This window comes from Pseudophryne corroboree, unplaced genomic scaffold (genome assembly GCF_028390025.1).
Source record: "Pseudophryne corroboree isolate aPseCor3 unplaced genomic scaffold, aPseCor3.hap2 scaffold_1226, whole genome shotgun sequence".
Taxonomy (NCBI): Eukaryota; Metazoa; Chordata; class Amphibia; order Anura; family Myobatrachidae; genus Pseudophryne; species Pseudophryne corroboree.
Genome location: NW_026967852.1, coordinates 42,201 through 58,974, shown reverse-complemented (window position 1 = coordinate 58,974; position 16,774 = coordinate 42,201). Strand labels below are relative to the sequence as shown.

General features: G+C 49.4%; 17 non-coding genes and 2 pseudogenes across 17 annotated transcripts; all 19 read left to right on the top strand.

Annotated features, from left to right (window-relative positions):
• The first annotated feature begins 539 nt into the window (after positions 1-539).
• On the top strand, positions 540-700 carry LOC134992818 (U1 spliceosomal RNA). Its single transcript, XR_010196918.1, has one exon. It is a non-coding gene; the product is annotated as a U1 spliceosomal RNA (small nuclear RNA).
• A 152-nt stretch (positions 701-852) lies between these two features.
• Positions 853-1,015, top strand: LOC134992781 (U1 spliceosomal RNA). Its single transcript, XR_010196885.1, has one exon. It is a non-coding gene; the product is annotated as a U1 spliceosomal RNA (small nuclear RNA).
• A 671-nt stretch (positions 1,016-1,686) lies between these two features.
• LOC134992807 (U1 spliceosomal RNA) lies at positions 1,687-1,850 on the top strand. The gene has a single exon (XR_010196909.1). It is a non-coding gene; the product is annotated as a U1 spliceosomal RNA (small nuclear RNA).
• Positions 1,851-5,090: 3,240 nt separating this feature from the next.
• Positions 5,091-5,254, top strand: LOC134992794 (U1 spliceosomal RNA). The gene has a single exon (XR_010196896.1). It is a non-coding gene; the product is annotated as a U1 spliceosomal RNA (small nuclear RNA).
• Positions 5,255-5,406: 152 nt separating this feature from the next.
• LOC134992759 (U1 spliceosomal RNA) lies at positions 5,407-5,569 on the top strand. Its single transcript, XR_010196872.1, has one exon. It is a non-coding gene; the product is annotated as a U1 spliceosomal RNA (small nuclear RNA).
• A 674-nt stretch (positions 5,570-6,243) lies between these two features.
• On the top strand, positions 6,244-6,407 carry LOC134992817 (U1 spliceosomal RNA). Its single transcript, XR_010196917.1, has one exon. It is a non-coding gene; the product is annotated as a U1 spliceosomal RNA (small nuclear RNA).
• Positions 6,408-6,559: 152 nt separating this feature from the next.
• Positions 6,560-6,696, top strand: LOC134992775 (U1 spliceosomal RNA; annotated as a pseudogene).
• A 698-nt stretch (positions 6,697-7,394) lies between these two features.
• LOC134992819 (U1 spliceosomal RNA) lies at positions 7,395-7,558 on the top strand. Its single transcript, XR_010196919.1, has one exon. It is a non-coding gene; the product is annotated as a U1 spliceosomal RNA (small nuclear RNA).
• A 152-nt stretch (positions 7,559-7,710) lies between these two features.
• LOC134992754 (U1 spliceosomal RNA) lies at positions 7,711-7,873 on the top strand. Its single transcript, XR_010196866.1, has one exon. It is a non-coding gene; the product is annotated as a U1 spliceosomal RNA (small nuclear RNA).
• A 674-nt stretch (positions 7,874-8,547) lies between these two features.
• On the top strand, positions 8,548-8,711 carry LOC134992816 (U1 spliceosomal RNA). Its single transcript, XR_010196916.1, has one exon. It is a non-coding gene; the product is annotated as a U1 spliceosomal RNA (small nuclear RNA).
• A 152-nt stretch (positions 8,712-8,863) lies between these two features.
• Positions 8,864-9,026, top strand: LOC134992771 (U1 spliceosomal RNA). The gene has a single exon (XR_010196878.1). It is a non-coding gene; the product is annotated as a U1 spliceosomal RNA (small nuclear RNA).
• Positions 9,027-9,700: 674 nt separating this feature from the next.
• Positions 9,701-9,864, top strand: LOC134992809 (U1 spliceosomal RNA). The gene has a single exon (XR_010196911.1). It is a non-coding gene; the product is annotated as a U1 spliceosomal RNA (small nuclear RNA).
• Positions 9,865-10,006: 142 nt separating this feature from the next.
• On the top strand, positions 10,007-10,169 carry LOC134992830 (U1 spliceosomal RNA). Its single transcript, XR_010196930.1, has one exon. It is a non-coding gene; the product is annotated as a U1 spliceosomal RNA (small nuclear RNA).
• A 670-nt stretch (positions 10,170-10,839) lies between these two features.
• LOC134992796 (U1 spliceosomal RNA) lies at positions 10,840-11,003 on the top strand. The gene has a single exon (XR_010196898.1). It is a non-coding gene; the product is annotated as a U1 spliceosomal RNA (small nuclear RNA).
• A 3,239-nt stretch (positions 11,004-14,242) lies between these two features.
• Positions 14,243-14,406, top strand: LOC134992800 (U1 spliceosomal RNA). Its single transcript, XR_010196902.1, has one exon. It is a non-coding gene; the product is annotated as a U1 spliceosomal RNA (small nuclear RNA).
• Positions 14,407-14,558: 152 nt separating this feature from the next.
• On the top strand, positions 14,559-14,694 carry LOC134992767 (U1 spliceosomal RNA; annotated as a pseudogene).
• A 698-nt stretch (positions 14,695-15,392) lies between these two features.
• LOC134992802 (U1 spliceosomal RNA) lies at positions 15,393-15,556 on the top strand. Its single transcript, XR_010196904.1, has one exon. It is a non-coding gene; the product is annotated as a U1 spliceosomal RNA (small nuclear RNA).
• A 152-nt stretch (positions 15,557-15,708) lies between these two features.
• LOC134992749 (U1 spliceosomal RNA) lies at positions 15,709-15,871 on the top strand. The gene has a single exon (XR_010196861.1). It is a non-coding gene; the product is annotated as a U1 spliceosomal RNA (small nuclear RNA).
• A 674-nt stretch (positions 15,872-16,545) lies between these two features.
• Positions 16,546-16,709, top strand: LOC134992793 (U1 spliceosomal RNA). The gene has a single exon (XR_010196895.1). It is a non-coding gene; the product is annotated as a U1 spliceosomal RNA (small nuclear RNA).
• The last annotated feature ends 65 nt before the right edge of the window (positions 16,710-16,774 follow it).

Here is a 16,774-nt window from a genome sequence, read left to right as displayed (position 1 = left end):
ACAATGCAAACTACAGGTAGTGCTGCAGGGCCCACACCCTTTTACTTGCCTTACAGAGCAGCTCTGGAGCTGTTACAGTGCCCAGCTGCTGCAAGAAATCAGCTTGAATGCTTCAGGGGCTGGGGCATAGCCAACATGAGCCCCACACCGAAGGAGGGTGGAGGTGTGTAATGCTAACTAGGGGTCATCCAAGCGCCGCAAAAGGCCGCCATGCCCTGCACGCCCCTTTTCTCTTTTCATATGCAGACGAGGGTTGAAGCCAACTTTGACCCACTGCTTGGATGGCATCACCATATGCAAATCCATCTGCTGCAGGCCTTCCCCCAGGAATGCTTGCACTAGTTGTAGCATTTGGTTTGTTGTTTGGGGGTGCTTCAGTATTAGGCAGCCTTCTGCCCTCCCATGTTCATCTGAAAATATGTGTTCTCCCTGCAGTTGTTGTCCCCAGATGAGAGTTCCCTTGTGCTGCCTCAGTTGAATCTCCTTTACTTGACAGAGATGTGCCTGAGCAGCGGCCCTCCCCAGCCCTATCCCAAATCATACTTATTTTGCATAGGAGAGACCATGGTCTTGAAGATTCTCCCAGGGTGAGGTTCATTCATTGCATTCTGGGTATGCTGACCCCTGTGATTTCCCCAAATGTGGGAAACTCAACTGCATTATTTGTGGTAGTGGGGGACTGTGTTTGTGCTTTCCTCTGGTCAGCTCTGGTAAAAGTCAGATTTCTTTGTTTCAGTTCTTCCTCTAGCCTTGTTCTTCTTTCGAGAGTTCCCTTGTGCTGCCTCAGTTGGATCTCCTTCACTTGACAGGGGGGTGCCCGAGCAGCGACCCTCCCCAGCTCTAGCCCAACTTCTACTTACCTGCCAGGTGAGATACTATAATCATGAAGGTGCTTCTCCCAGGGCAAGGCTCACCCGTTGCACTCTGGATTTGCTGCCCCTGCGATTTCCCCAAATGTGGGAAACTTGACTGCATAATTTGTGTTTCCCCTGGTCGGCTCTCGTATAATTCAGATCTCTTTGTCTCAGGTCTCTCTCCAGCCTAGTTTGCTGTCTGTTTCCACTTCTCTTTTCTTAAGCCGCTCCATTCTATGGCCTTGCGCACTATCCTTACTTCTCCCGTCTGCTTACTTTGTGCCTTCCAATGCACAATGCAAACTACAGGTAGTGCTGCAGGGCCCACACCCTTTTACTTGCTTTACAGAGCAGCTCTGGAGCTGTTACAGTGCCCAGCTGCTGCAAGAAATCAGCTTGAATGCTTCAGGGGCTGGGGCATAGCCAACATGAGCCCCACACCGAAGGAGGGTGGAGGTGTTTAATGCGAACTAGGGGTCATCCAAGCGCCGCAAAAGGCAGCCATGCCCTGCACACCCCTTTTTTATTTTCATATGCAGACGAGGGTTGAATCCAACTTTGACCCACTGCTTGGATGACATCACCATATGCAAATCCGTCTGCTGCAGGCCTTCCCCCAGGAATGCTTGCACTAGTAGTTGCATTTGGTTTGTTGTTTGGGGGTGCTTCAGTATTAGGCAGCCTTCTGCCCTCCCATGTTCATCTGAAAATATGTGTTCTCCCTGCAGTTGTTGTCCCCAGATGAGAGTTCCCTTGTGCTGCCTCAGTTGAATCTCCTTTACTTGACAGAGATGTGCCTGAGCAGCGGCCCTCCCCAGCCCTATCCCAAATCATACTTATTTTGCATAGGAGATACCATGGTCATGAAGATTGTTCTCCCAGGGTGAGGTTCATTCATTGCACTCTGGGTATGCTGACCCCTGTGATTTCCCCAAATGTGGGAAACTCGACTGCATTATTTGTGGTAGTGGGGGACTGTGTTTGTGCTTTCCTCTGGTCAGCTCTGGTAAAAGTCAGATTTCTTTGTCTCAGATCTTCCTCTAGCCTTGTTCTTCTTTCGAGAGTTCCCTTGTGCTGCCTCAGTTGGATCTCCTTCACTTGACAGGGGGTGCCCGAGCAGCAATCCTCCACAGCTCTAGCCCAACTCCTACTTACCTGCCAGGTGAGATACTATGATCTTCACTGTTAGGGCAATCAGGATGTGGAATTCCCTGCCAGGGAAGGTGGTAATGGCGGACTCTGTAATTGGATTTAAAAAAGGAATGGATACATTTCTGAATGAAAAAGCTATCCAAGGTTATAATACTTAAAATATCAACATGGTTAATCCGGGGGTAACATGAGTTATAGTAGCTAACTAGTCATAAAACATTATTCAGCAAGTATGTAGAATCATCACAACTTAAAACAGGTTGAACACGATGGGCAATTTGCCTCTATTCAACCTCAAAAACTATGTTACCATATGTTACTATATTACTATGTTACTGTAGTATACAGAACACCACAATGTAATGAGCAGTGATAGTGAGCACTGATGAGGATACTAGAACTGACACTGAGCAGCAAGATGCAGCACTGGACTATTAGTAATGTACTGTAGTATGCTGAGCACCACAATGCAGCACAAGACAATGAGCAGTGATACTGAGCACTGATGAGGATACTACTGAGAACTGACACTGAGCAGGAGAGACACACTACTAGTATTACTGAGCAGCAATAAGTAACCACTGATACTGAGCACTGATATTGAGATTTCCACTGAGAGAACATAGCCACGTCCTCTCCGCTCTCTCTTCAATGCACGAGTAAAAATGGCGGCAACGCGCAGCTCTTTATATGGAATCCGAATCTCGCGAGAATCCGACAGCGGGATGATGACATTTTCCCTTGTTCAGGTTTTCCGAGTCAGGCGGGAACAACCGAGCCTGCCTCGGACCAGTGTAAACCACGTGGAGTTCGTCGGGAATTCGGTTCTCGGAGAACCGAACCCGCTCCTCTATATATACTATATTACTATGTTACTGTAGTATACAGAACACCACAATGCAATGAGCAGTGATAGTGAGCACTGATGAGGATACTAGAACTGACACTGAGCAGCAAGATGCAGCACTGGACTATTAGTAATGTACTGTAGTATGCTGAGCACCACAATGCAGCACAAGACAATGAGCAGTGATACTGAGCACTGATGAGGATACTACTGAGAACTGACACTGAGCAGGAGAGACACACTACTAGTATTACTGAGCAGCAATAAGTAACCACTGATACTGAGCACTGATATTGAGATTTCCACTGAGAGAACATAGCCACGTCCTCTCCGCTCTCTCTTCAATGCACGAGTAAAAATGGCAGCAACGCGCAGCTCTTTATATGGAATCCGAATCTCACGAGAATCTGACAGCGGGATGATGACATTTTCCCTTGTTCAGGTTTTCCGAGTCAGGCAGGAACAACCGAGCCTGCCTCGGACCAATGTAAACCACGTGGAGTTCGTGGGGAATTCGGTTCTCGGAGAACCGAACCCGCTCCTCTCTACCTTATACCCATCAATTGTTTTTATTTTCAATCTAAGCCCCTGCAGTTTTCTGTAAGCATCTGCTTCGCTATGATGATCAACAAGTCACAAGGGCAAACACTCAGGGCTTGAGGCGTAGATCTTAGGACCAGCTGCTACAAGCATGGCAGAGGTGTCACTATCACTGGTGACACCCAGAGAGGTGGCGAGGGAGATTGTAATGCAGTGCGCGCAGATAAACAGCGCAATGGTAAAAAGGAGGCATGGTTTCATAGGTAGGGGCGTGGCCTGGTGGCCTGAATCTACATTTTGTTGCTCCGGGTGTCCCGGGGGTTGGGGGCTGCACCCGGGGACTAGTGTGTGAGCGGTGCTGGCTCCTGCACAGTGACAGGGCATGGCCACCCAGCATGACGCCTCCCTTCTTGACCATGCTGTAATTGCAGTCGCACTGCAGTTCAGCGTGATCATAAAAAATGGTGTAGGCTCCTGCTGGTGCAGACTGTAGAGAAAAGCTGCTGTGACCACGCCCCCTGTGTCTCCTCCGTTGCAGACCCCATTTTGAAGCCTTGCCCCCGGACTAAGAGAAAAGAATGCCCTTGCGCACTATCCTGACTTCTCCTCCCGTCTGCTTAATTTGTGCCTTCCAACGCACAATGCGAACAAGAGGTGGTGCTGCAGGGCCCACACCCTTTTACTTGCCTTACAGAACAGCTCTGGAGCTGTTACAGTGCCCAGCTGCTGCAAGAAATCAGCTTGAATGCATCAGGGGATGGGGCATGGCCAACATGAGCCCCACACCAAAGGAGGGTGGAGGTGTTTAATGCGAACTAGGGGTCATCCAAGCACTGCAAAAGGCCGCCATGCCCTGCATGCCCCTTTTCTCTTTTCATATGCAGATGAGGGTTCCAGTCAACTTTGGCCCACTGCTTGGATTTACATCACCGTATGCAAATCCGTCTGCTGCAGACCTTCCCCCAGGAGTGCTTGTACTAGTTGTTGCATATGGGCCCTCATTCCGAGTCGTTCGCTCTGTAAATTTCATCGCATCGCAGTGAAATTCTGCTTAGTACGCATGCGCAATATTCGCACTGCGACTGCGCCAAGTAATTTTACAATGAAGAAAGTATTTTTACTCACGGCTTTTTCTTCGCTCCGGCGATCGTAATGTGATTGACAGGAAATGGGTGTTACTGGGCGGAAACAGGCCGTTTTATGGGCGTGTGGGAAAAAACGCTACAGTTTCCGGAAAAAACGCAGGAGTGGCCGGAGAAACGGGGGAGTGTCTGGGCGAACTCTGGGAGTGTTTGTGACGTCAAACCAGGAACGACAAGCACTGAACTGATCGCAGATGCCGAGTAAGTCTGAAGCTACTCTGAAACTGCTAAGTAGTTTGTAATCGCAATATTGCGAATACATCGGTCGCAATTTTAAGAAGCTAAGATTCACTCCCAGTAGGCGGCGGCTTAGCGTGTGTAACTCTGCTAAAATCGCCTTGCGAGCGATCAACTCGGAATGAGGGCCATGGTTTGATATTTGATGGTGCTTCAGTATTAGGCTGCCTTCCGCCCTCCCATGTTCATCTGAAAAGATGTGGTCTCCCTGCAGTTGTTGTCCCAAGATGAGAGTTCCCTTGTGCTGCCTCAGTTGAATCTCCTTTACTTGACAGAGATGTGCCTGAGCAGCGGCCCTCACCAGCCCTATTCCAAATCATACTTATTTTGCATAGGAGATACCATGGTCATGAAGATTTTTCTCCCAGGGTGAGGTTCATTCATTGCATTTTGGGTATGCTGACCCCTGTGATTTCCCCAAATGTGGGAAACTCAGCTGCATTATTTGTGGTAGTGGGGGACTGTGTTTGTGCTTTCCTCTGGTCAGCTCTGGTAAAAGTCAGATTTCTTTGTCTCAGATTTTCCTCTAGCCTTGTTCTTCTTTCGAGAGTTCCCTTGTGCTGCCTTAGTTGGATCTCCTTCACTTTACAGGGGGGTACCCGAGCAGCGACCCTCCCCAGCTCTAGCCCAACTCCTACTTACCTGCCAGGTGAGATACTATGATCATGAAGGTGCTTCTCCCAGGGCAAGGCTAACCCATTGCACTCTGGGTGTGCTGCTCCTGCGATTTCCCCAAATGTGGGAAACTTGACTGTATAATTTGTGTTTCCCCTGGTCGGCTCTCGTATAATTCAGATCTCTTTGTCTCAGGTCTCTCTCCAGCCTAGTTTGCTGTCTGTTTCCACTTCTCTTTTCTTGAGCCGCTCCCTTCTATGCCCTTGCGCACTATCCTGACTTCTCCTCCTGTCTGCTTACTTTGTGCCTTCCAACGCACAATGCGAACTACAGGTAGTGCTGCAGGGCCCACACCCTTTTACTTGCCTTACAGAGCAGCTCTGGAGCTGTTACAGTGCCCAGCTGCTGCAAGAAATCAGCTTGAATGCTTCAGGGGCTGGGGCATAGCCAACATGAGCCCCACACCAAAGGAGGGTGGAGGTGTTTAATGCAAACTAGGGGTCAGCCAAGCGCCGCAAAAGGCCACCATGCCCTGCACGCCCCTTTTCTCTTTTCATATGCAGACGAGGGTTGAAGCCAACTTTGACCCACTGCTTGGATGACATCACCATATGCAAATCCATCTGCGGCAGGCCTTCCCCCAGGAATGCTTGCACTAGTTGTTGCATTTGGTTTGTTGTTTGGGGGTGCTTCAGTATTAGGCAGTCTTCTGCCCTCCCATGTTCATCTGAAAATATATGTTCTCCCTGCAGTTGTTGTCCCAAGATGAGAGTTCCCTTGTGCTGCCTCAGTTGAATCTCCTTTACTTGACAGAGATGTGCATGAGCAGCGGCCCTCCCCAGCCCTATTCCAAATCATACTTATTTTGCATAGGAGATACCATGGTCATGAAGATTTTTCTCCCAGGGTGAGGTTCATTCATTGCATTTTGGGTATGCTGACCCCTGTGATTTCCCCAAATGTGGGAAACTTGACTGCATTATTTGTGGTAGTGGGAGACTGTGTTTGTGCTTTCCTCTGGTCAGCTCTGGTAAAAGTCAGATTTCTTTGTCTCAGATCTTCCTCTAGCCTTGTTCTTCTTTCAAGAGTTCCCTGGTGCTGCCTCAGTTGGATCTCCTTCACTTCACAGGGGGGAACCCGAGCAGCGACCCTCCCCAGCTCTAGCCCAACTCCTACTTACCTGCCAGGTGAGATACTATGATCATGAAGGTGCTTCTCCCAGGGCAAGGCTCAACCATTGCACTCTGGGTGTGCTGCTCCTGCGATTTCCCCAAAATGTGGGAAACTTGACTGCATAATTTGTGTTTCCCCTCGTCGGCTCTCGTATAATTCAGATCTCTTTGTCTCAGGTCTCTCTCCAGCCTAGTTTGCTGTCTGTTTCCACTTCTCTTTTCTTGAGCCGCTCCCTTCTATGCCCTTGCGCACTATCCTGACTTCTCCCGTCTGCTTACTTCGTGCCTTCCAACGCACAATGCGAACTACAGGTAGTGCTGCAGGGTCCACACCCTTTTACTTGCCTTACAGAGTAGCTCTGGAGCAGTTACAGTGCCCAGCTGCTGCAAGAAATCAGCTTGAATGCTTCAGGGGCTGGGGCATAGCCAACATGAGCCCCACACCGAAGGAGGGTGGAGGTGTGTAATGCGAACTAGGAGTCATCCAAGCGCTGCAAAAGGCCGCCATGCCCTGCACGCCCCTTTTCTCTTTTCATATGCAGACGAGGGTTGAAGCCAACTTTGACCCACTGCTTGGATGACATCACCATATGCAAATCCATCTGCTGCAGGCCTTCCCCCAGGAATGCTTGCACTAGTTGTTGCATTTGGTTTGTTGTTTGGGGGTGCTTCAGTATTAGGCAGCCTTCTGCCCTCACATGTTCATCAGAAAATATGTGTTCTCCCTGCAGTTGTTGTCCCCAGATGAGAGTTCCCTTGTGCTGCCTCAGTTGAATCTCCTTTACTTGACAGAGATGTGCCTGAGCAGCGGCCCTCCCCAGCCCTATCCCAAATCATACTTATTTTGCATAGGCGATACCATGGTCATGAAGATTGTTCTCCCAAGGTGAGGTTCATTCATTGCATTCTGGGTATGCTGACCCCTGTGATTTCCCCAAATGTGGGAAACTCGACAGCATTATTTGTGGTAGTGGGGGACTGTGTTTGTGCTTTCCTCTGGTCAGCTCTGGAAAAAGTCAGATTTCTTTGTCTCAGATCTTCCTCTAGCCTTGTTCTTCTTTCGAGAGTTCCCTTGTGCTACCTCAGTTGGATCTCTTTCACTTGACAGGGGGGTGCCCGAACAGCGACCCTCCCCAGCTCTAGCCCAACTCCTACTTACCTGCCAGGTGAGATACTATGATTATGAAGGTGCTTCTCCCAGGGCAAGGCTCACCCATTGCACTCTGGGTGTGCTGCCCCTGCGATTTCCCCAAATGTGGGAAACTTGACTGCATAATTTGTGTTTCCCCTGGTCGGCTCTCGTATAATTCAGATCTCTTTGTCTCAGGTCTCTCTCCAGCCTAGTTTGCTGTCTGTTTCCACTTCTCTTTTCTTGAGCCGCTCCCTTCTATGCCCTTGCGCACTATCCTGACTTCTCCTCCTGTCTGCTTACTTTGTGCCTTCCAACGCACAATGCGATCTACAGGTAGTGCTGCAGGGCCCAGACCCTTTTACTTGCCTTACAGAGCAGCTCTGGAGCTGTTACAGTGCCCAGCTGCTGCAAGAAATCAGCTTGAATGCTTCAGGGGCTGGGGCATAGCCAACATGAGCCCCACACCAAAGGAGGGTGGAGGTGTTTAATGCAAACTAGGGGTCAGCCAAGCGCCGCAAAAGGCCACCATGCCCTGCACGCCCCTTTTCTCTTTTCATATGCAGACGAGGGTTGAAGCCAACTTTGACCCACTGCTTGGATGACATCACCATATGCAAATCCCTCTGCGGCAGGCCTTCCCCCAGGAATGCTTGCACTAGTTGTTGCATTTGGTTTGTTGTTTGGGGGTGCTTCAGTATTAGGCAGCCTTCTGCCCTCCCATGTTCATCTGAAAATATATGTTCTCCCTGCAGTTGTTGTCCCAAGATGAGAGTTCCCTTGTGCTGCCTCAGTTGAATCTCCTTTACTTGACAGAGATGTGCATGAGCAGCGGCCCTCCCCAGCCCTATTCCAAATCATACTTATTTTGCATAGGAGATACCATGGTCATGAAGATTTTTCTCCCAGGGTGAGGTTCATTCATTGCATTTTGGGTATGCTGACCCCTGTGATTTCCCCAAATGTGGGAAACTTGACTGCATTATTTGTGGTAGTGGGAGACTGTGTTTGTGCTTTCCTCTGGTCAGCTCTGGTAAAAGTCAGATTTCTTTGTCTCAGATTTTCCTTTAGCCTTGTTCTTCTTTCGAGAGTTCCCTTGTGCTGCCTCAGTTGGATCTCCTTCACTTTACAGGGGGGTGCCCGAGCAGCGACCCTCCCCAGCTCTAGCCCAACTCCTACTTACCTGCCAGGTGAGATACTATGATCATGAAGGTGCTTCTCCAAGGGCAAGGCTCACCCATTGTACTCTGGGTGTGCTGCTCCTGCGATTTCCCCAAATGTGGGAAACTTGACTGCATAATTTGTGTTTCCCCTGGTCGGCTCTCGTATAATTCAGATCTCTTTGTCTCAGGTCTCTCTCCAGCCTAGTTTGCTGTCTGTTTCCACTTCTCTTTTCTTCAGCCGCTCCCTTCTATACCCTTGTGCACTATCCTGACTTCTCCTCCCGTCTGCTTACTTTGTGCCTTCCAATGCACAATGCAAACTACAGGTAGTGCTGCAGGGCCCACACCCTTTTACTTGCCTTACAGAGCAGCTCTGGAGCTGTTGCAGTGCCAAGCTGCTGCAAGAAATCAGCTTGAATGCTTCAGGGGCTGGGGCATAGCCAACATGAGCCCCACACCGAAGGAGGGTGGAGGTGTTTAATGCAAACTAGGGGTCAGACAAGCGCAGCAAAAGGCCACCATGCCCTGCACGCCCCTTTTCTGTTTTCATATGCAGACGAGGGTTGAAGCCAACTTTGACCCACTGCTTGGATGACATCACCATATGCAAATCCATCTGCGGCAGGCCTTCCCCCAGGAATGCTTGCACTAGTTGTTGCATTTGGTTTGTTGTTTGGGGGTGCTTCAGTATTAGGCAGCCTTCTGCCCTCCCATGTTCATCTGAAAATATGTGTTCTCCCTGCAGTTGTTGTCCCTAGATGAGAGTTCCCTTGTGCTGCCTCAGTTGAATCTCCTTAACTTGACAGAGATGTGCCTGAGCAGCGGCCCTCCCCAGCTCTATCCCAAATCATACTTATTTTGCATAGGAGATACCATGGTCATGAAGATTATTCTCCCAGGGTGAGGTTCATTCATTGCATTCTGGGTATGCTGACCCCTGTGATTTCCCCAAATGTGGGAAACTCGACTGCTTTATTTGTGGTAGTGGGGGACTGTGTTTGTGTTTTCCTCTGGTCAGCTCTGGTAAAAGTCAGATTTCTTTGTTTCAGAGCCTTGTTCTTCTTTTGAGAGTTCCCTTGTGCTGCCTCAGTTGGATCTCCTTCACTTGACAGGGGGGTGCCCGAGCAGAGACCCTCCCCAGCTCTAGCCCAACTCCTACTTACCTGCCAGGTGAGATACTATGATCATGAAGGTGCTTCTCCCAGGGCAAGGCTCACCCATTGCACTCTGGGTGTGCTGCCCCTGCGATTTCCCCAAATGTGGGAAACTTGACTGCATAATTTGTGTTTCCCCTGGTCGGCTCTCGTATAATTCAGATCTCTTTGTCTCAGGTCTCTCTCCAGCCTAGTTTGCTGTCTGTTTCCACTTCTCTTTTCTTCAGCCGCTCCCTTCTATGCCCTTGTGCACTATCCTGACTTCCCCGTCTGCTTACTTTGTGCCTTCCAACGCACAATGCAAACTACAGGTAGTGCTGCAGGGCCCACACCCTTTTACTTGCTTTACAGAGCAGCTCTGGAGCTGTTACAGTGCCCAGCTGCTGCAAGAAATCAGCTTGAATGCTTCAGGGGCTGGGGCATAGCCAACATGAGCCCCACACCGAAGGAGGGTGGAGGTGTTTAATGCGAACTAGGGGTCATCCAAGCGCCGCAAAAGGCAGCCATGCCCTGCACACCCCTTTTTTATTTTCATATGCAGACGAGGGTTGAAGCCAACTTTGACCCACTGCTTGGATGACATCACCATATGCAAATCCGTCTGCTGCAGGCCTTCCCCCAGGAATGCTTGCACTAGTAGTTGCATTTGGTTTGTTGTTTGGGGGTGCTTCAGTATTAGGCAGCCTTCTGCCCTCCCATGTTCATCTGAAAATATGTGTTCTCCCTGCAGTTGTTGTCCCCAGATGAGAGTTCCCTTGTGCTGCCTCAGTTGAATCTCCTTTACTTGACAGAGATGTGCCTGAGCAGCGGCCCTCCCCAGCCCTATCCCAAATCATACTTATTTTGCATAGGAGATACCATGGTCATGAAGATTGTTCTCCCAGGGTGAGGTTCATTCATTGCACTCTGGGTATGCTGACCCCTGTGATTTCCCCAAATGTGGGAAACTCGACTGCATTATTTGTGGTAGTGGGGGACTGTGTTTGTGCTTTCCTCTGGTCAGCTCTGGTAAAAGTCAGATTTCTTTGTCTCAGATCTTCCTCTAGCCTTGTTCTTCTTTCGAGAGTTCCCTTGTGCTGCCTCAGTTGGATCTCCTTCACTTGACAGGGGGTGCCCGAGCAGCAATCCTCCACAGCTCTAGCCCAACTCCTACTTACCTGCCAGGTGAGATACTATGATCTTCACTGTTAGGGCAATCAGGATGTGGAATTCCCTGCCAGGGAAGGTGGTAATGGCGGACTCTGTAATTGGATTTAAAAAAGGAATGGATACATTTCTGAATGAAAAAGCTATCCAAGGTTATAATACTTAAAATATCAACATGGTTAATCCGGGGGTAACATGAGTTATAGTAGCTAACTAGTCATAAAACATTATTCAGCAAGTATGTAGAATCATCACAACTTAAAACAGGTTGAACACGATGGGCAATTTGCCTCTATTCAACCTCAAAAACTATGTTACCATATGTTACTATATTACTATGTTACTGTAGTATACAGAACACCACAATGTAATGAGCAGTGATAGTGAGCACTGATGAGGATACTAGAACTGACACTGAGCAGCAAGATGCAGCACTGGACTATTAGTAATGTACTGTAGTATGCTGAGCACCACAATGCAGCACAAGACAATGAGCAGTGATACTGAGCACTGATGAGGATACTACTGAGAACTGACACTGAGCAGGAGAGACACACTACTAGTATTACTGAGCAGCAATAAGTAACCACTGATACTGAGCACTGATATTGAGATTTCCACTGAGAGAACATAGCCACGTCCTCTCCGCTCTCTCTTCAATGCACGAGTAAAAATGGCGGCAACGCGCAGCTCTTTATATGGAATCCGAATCTCGCGAGAATCCGACAGCGGGATGATGACATTTTCCCTTGTTCAGGTTTTCCGAGTCAGGCAGGAACAACCGAGCCTGCCTCGGACCAGTGTAAACCACGTGGAGTTCGTCGGGAATTCGGTTCTCGGAGAACCGAACCCGCTCCTCTATATATACTATATTACTATGTTACTGTAGTATACAGAACACCACAATGCAATGAGCAGTGATAGTGAGCACTGATGAGGATACTAGAACTGACACTGAGCAGCAAGATGCAGCACTGGACTATTAGTAATGTACTGTAGTATGCTGAGCACCACAATGCAGCACAAGACAATGAGCAGTGATACTGAGCACTGATGAGGATACTACTGAGAACTGACACTGAGCAGGAGAGACACACTACTAGTATTACTGAGCAGCAATAAGTAACCACTGATACTGAGCACTGATATTGAGATTTCCACTGAGAGAACATAGCCACGTCCTCTCCGCTCTCTCTTCAATGCACGAGTAAAAATGGCAGCAACGCGCAGCTCTTTATATGGAATCCGAATCTCACGAGAATCTGACAGCGGGATGATGACATTTTCCCTTGTTCAGGTTTTCCGAGTCAGGCAGGAACAACCGAGCCTGCCTCGGACCAATGTAAACCACGTGGAGTTCGTGGGGAATTCGGTTCTCGGAGAACCGAACCCACTCCTCTCTACCTTATACCCATCAATTGTTTTTATTTTCAATCTAAGCCCCTGCAGTTTTCTGTAAGCATCTGCTTCGCTATGATGATCAACAAGTCACAAGGGCAAACACTCAGGGCTTGAGGCGTAGATCTTAGGACCAGCTGCTACAAGCATGGCAGAGGTGTCACTATCACTGGTGACACCCAGAGAGGTGGCGAGGGAGATTGTAATGCAGTGCGCGCAGATAAACAGCGCAATGGTAAAAAGGAGGCATGGTTTCATAGGTAGGGGCGTGGCCTGGTGGCCTGAATCTACATTTTGTTGCTCCGGGTGTCCCGGGGGTTGGGGGCTGCACCCGGGGACTAGTGTGTGAGCGGTGCTGGCTCCTGCACAGTGACAGGGCATGGCCACCCAGCATGATGCCTCCCTTCTTGACCATGCTGTAATTGCAGTCGCACTGCAGTTCAGCGTGATCATAAAAAATGGTGTAGGCTCCTGCTGGTGCAGACTGTAGAGAAAAGCTGCTGTGACCACGCCCCCTGTGTCTCCTCCATTGCAGACCCCATTTTGAAGCCTTGCCCCCGGACTAAGAGAAAAGAATGCCCTTGCGCACTATCCTGACTTCTCCTCCCGTCTGCTTAATTTGTGCCTTCCAACGCACAATGCGAACAACAGGTGGTGCTGCAGGGCCCACACACTTTTACTTGCCTTACAGAACAGCTCTGGAGCTGTTACAGTGCCCAGCTGCTGCAAGAAATCAGCTTGAATGCATCAGGGGATGGGGCATGGCCAACATGAGCCCCACACCAAAGGAGGGTGGGGGTGTTTAATGCGAACTAGGGGTCATCCAAGCACTGCAAAAGGCCGCCATGCCCTGCATGCCCCTTTTCTCTTTTCATATGCAGATGAGGGTTCCAGTCAACTTTAGCCCACTGCTTGGATTTACATCACCGTATGCAAATCCGTCTGCTGCAGACCTTCCCCCAGGAGTGCTTGTACTAGTTGTTGCATATGGGCCCTCATTCCGAGTCGTTCGCTCTGTAAATTTCATCGCATCGCAGTGAAATTCTGCTTAGTACGCATGCGCAATATTCGCACTGCGACTGCGCCAAGTAATTTTACAATGAAGAAAGTATTTTTACTCACGGATTTTTCTTCGCTCCGGCGATCGTAATGTGATTGACAGGAAATGGGTGTTACTGGGCGGAAACAGGCCGTTTTATGGGCGTGTGGGAAAAAACGCTACAGTTTCCGGAAAAAACGCAGGAGTGGCCGGAGAAACGGGGGAGTGTCTGGGCGAACTCTGGGAGTGTTTGTGACGTCAAACCAGGAACGACAAGCACTGAACTGATCGCAGATGCAGAGTAAGTCTGAAGCTACTCTGAAACTGCTAAGTAGTTTGTAATCGCAATATTGCGAATACATCGGTCGCAATTTTAAGAAGCTAAGATTCACTCCCAGTAGGCGGCGGCTTAGCGTGTGTAACTCTGCTAAAATCGCCTTGCGAGCGATCAACTCGGAATGAGGGCCATGGTTTGATATTTGATGGTGCTTCAGTATTAGGCAGCCTTCGCCCTCCCATGTTCATCTGAAAAGATGTGGTCTCCCTGCAGTTGTTGTCCCCAGATGAGAGTTCCCTTGTGCTGCCTCAGTTGAATCTCCTTTACTTGACAGAGATGTGCCTGAGCAGCGGCCCTCACCAGCCCTATCCCAAATCATACTTATTTTGCATAGGAGATACCATGGTCATGAAGATTGTTCTCCCAGGGTTAGGTTCATTCATTGCATTCTGGGTATGCTGACCCCTGTGATTTTCCCAAATGTGGGAAACTCGACTGCATTATTTGTGGTAGTGGGGGACTGTGTTTGTGCTTTCCTCTGGTCAGCTCTGGTAAAAGTCAGATTTCTTTGTCTCAGATCTTCCTCTAGCCTTGTTCTTCTTTCGAGAGTTCCCTGGTGCTGCTTCAGTTGGATCTCCTTCACTTCACAGGGGGGAACCCGAGCAGCGACCCTCCCCAGCTCTAGCCCAACTCCTACTTACCTGCCAGGTGAGATACTATGATCATGAAGGTGCTTCTCCCAGGGCAAGGCTCAACCATTGCACTCTGGGTGTGCTGCTCCTGCGATTTCCCCAAATGTGGGAAACTTGACTGCATAATTTGTGTTTCCCCTCGTCGGCTCTCGTATAATTCAGATCTCTTTGTCTCAGGTCTCTCTCCAGCCTAGTTTGCTGTCTGTTTCCACTTCTCTTTTCTTGAGCCGCTCCCTTCTATGCCCTTGCGCACTATCCTGACTTCTCCCGTCTGCTTACTTCGTGCCTTCCAACGCACAATGCGAACTACAGGTAGTGCTGCAGGGCCCACACCCTTTTACTTGCCTTACAGAGTAGCTCTGGAGCAGTTACAGTGCCCAGCTGCTGCAAGAAATCAGCTTTAATGCTTCAGGGGCTGGGGCATAGCCAACATGAGCCCCACACCGAAGGAGGGAGGAGGTGTGTAATGCAAACTAGGGGTCATCCAAGCGCTGCAAAAGGCCGCCATGCCCTGCACGCCCCTTTTCTCTTTTCATATGCAGACGAGGGTTGAAGCCAACTTTGACCCACTGCTTGGATGACATCACCATATGCAAATCCATCTGCTGCAGGCCTTCCCCCAGGAATGCTTGCACTAGTTGTTGCATTTGGTTTGTTGTTTGGGGGTGCTTCAGTATTAGGCAGCCTTCTGCCCTCACATGTTCATCTGAAAATATGTGTTCTCCCTGCAGTTGTTGTCCCCAGATGAGAGTTCCCTTGTGCTGCCTCAGTTGAATCTCCTTTACTTGACAGAGATGTGCCTGAGCAGCGGCCCTCCCCAGCCCTATCCCAAATCATACTTATTTTGCATAGGCGATACCATGGTCATGAAGATTGTTCTCCCAGGGTGAGGTTCATTCATTGCATTCTGGGTATGCTGACCCCTGTGATTTCCCCAAATGTGGGAAACTCGACTGCATTATTTGTGGTAGTGGGGGACTGTGTTTGTGCTTTCCTCTGGCCAGCTCTGGAAAAAGTCAGATTTCTTTGTCTCAGATCTTCCTCTAGCCTTGTTCTTCTTTCGAGAGTTCCCTTGTGCTGCCTCAGTTGGATCTCTTTCACTTGACAGGGGGGTGCCCGAACAGCGACCCTCCCCAGCTCTAGCCCAACTCCTACTTACCTGCCAGGTGAGATACTATGATCATGAAGGTGCTTCTCCCAGGGCAAGGCTCACCCATTGCACTCTGGGTGTGCTGCCCCTGCGATTTCCCCAAATGTGGGAAACTTGACTGCATAATTTGTGTTTCCCTTGGTCGGCTCTCGTATAATTCAGATCTCTTTGTCTCAGGTCTCTCTCCAGCCTAGTTTGCTGTCTGTTTCCACTTCTCTTTTCTTCAGCCGCTCCCTTCTATACCCTTGTGCACTATCCTGACTTCTCCTCCCGTCTGCTTACTTTGTGCCTTCCAATGCACAATGCAAACTACAGGTAGTGCTGCAGGGCCCACACCCTTTTACTTGCCTTACAGAGCAGCTCTGGAGCTGTTACAGTGCCCAGCTGCTGCAAGAAATCAGCTTGAATGCTCCAGGGGATGGGGCATGGCCAACATGAGCCCCACACCAAAGGAGGGTGGAGGTGTTTAATGCGAACTAGGGGTCATCCAAGCACCGCAAAAGGCCGCCATGCCCTGCACGCCCCTTTTCTCTTTTCATATGCAGATGAGGGTTGAAGCCAACTTTGACCCACTGCTTGGATGACATCACCGTATGCAAATCCGTCTTCTGCAGAACTTCCCCCAGGAATGCTTGCACTAGTTGTTGCATTTGGTTTGTTGTTTGGGGGTGCTTCAGTATTAGGCAGCCTTCTGCCCTCCCATGTTCATCTGAAAATATGTGTTCTCCCTGCAGTTGTTGTCCCCAGATGAGAGTTCCCTTGTGCTGCCTCAGTTAAATCTCCTTTACTTGACAGAGATGTGCATGAGCAGCGGCCCTCCCCAGCCCTATTCCAAATCATACTTATTTTGCATAGGAGATACCATGGTCATGAAGATTTTTCTCCCAGGGTGAGGTTCATTCATTGCATTTTGGGTATGCTGACCCCTGTGATTTCCCCAAATGTGGGAAACTCAACTGCATTATTTGTGGTAGTGGGGGACTGTGTTTGTGCTTTCCTCTGGTCAGCTCTGGTAAAAGTCAGATTTCTTTGTCTCAGATTTTCCTCTAGCCTTGTTCTTCTTTCGA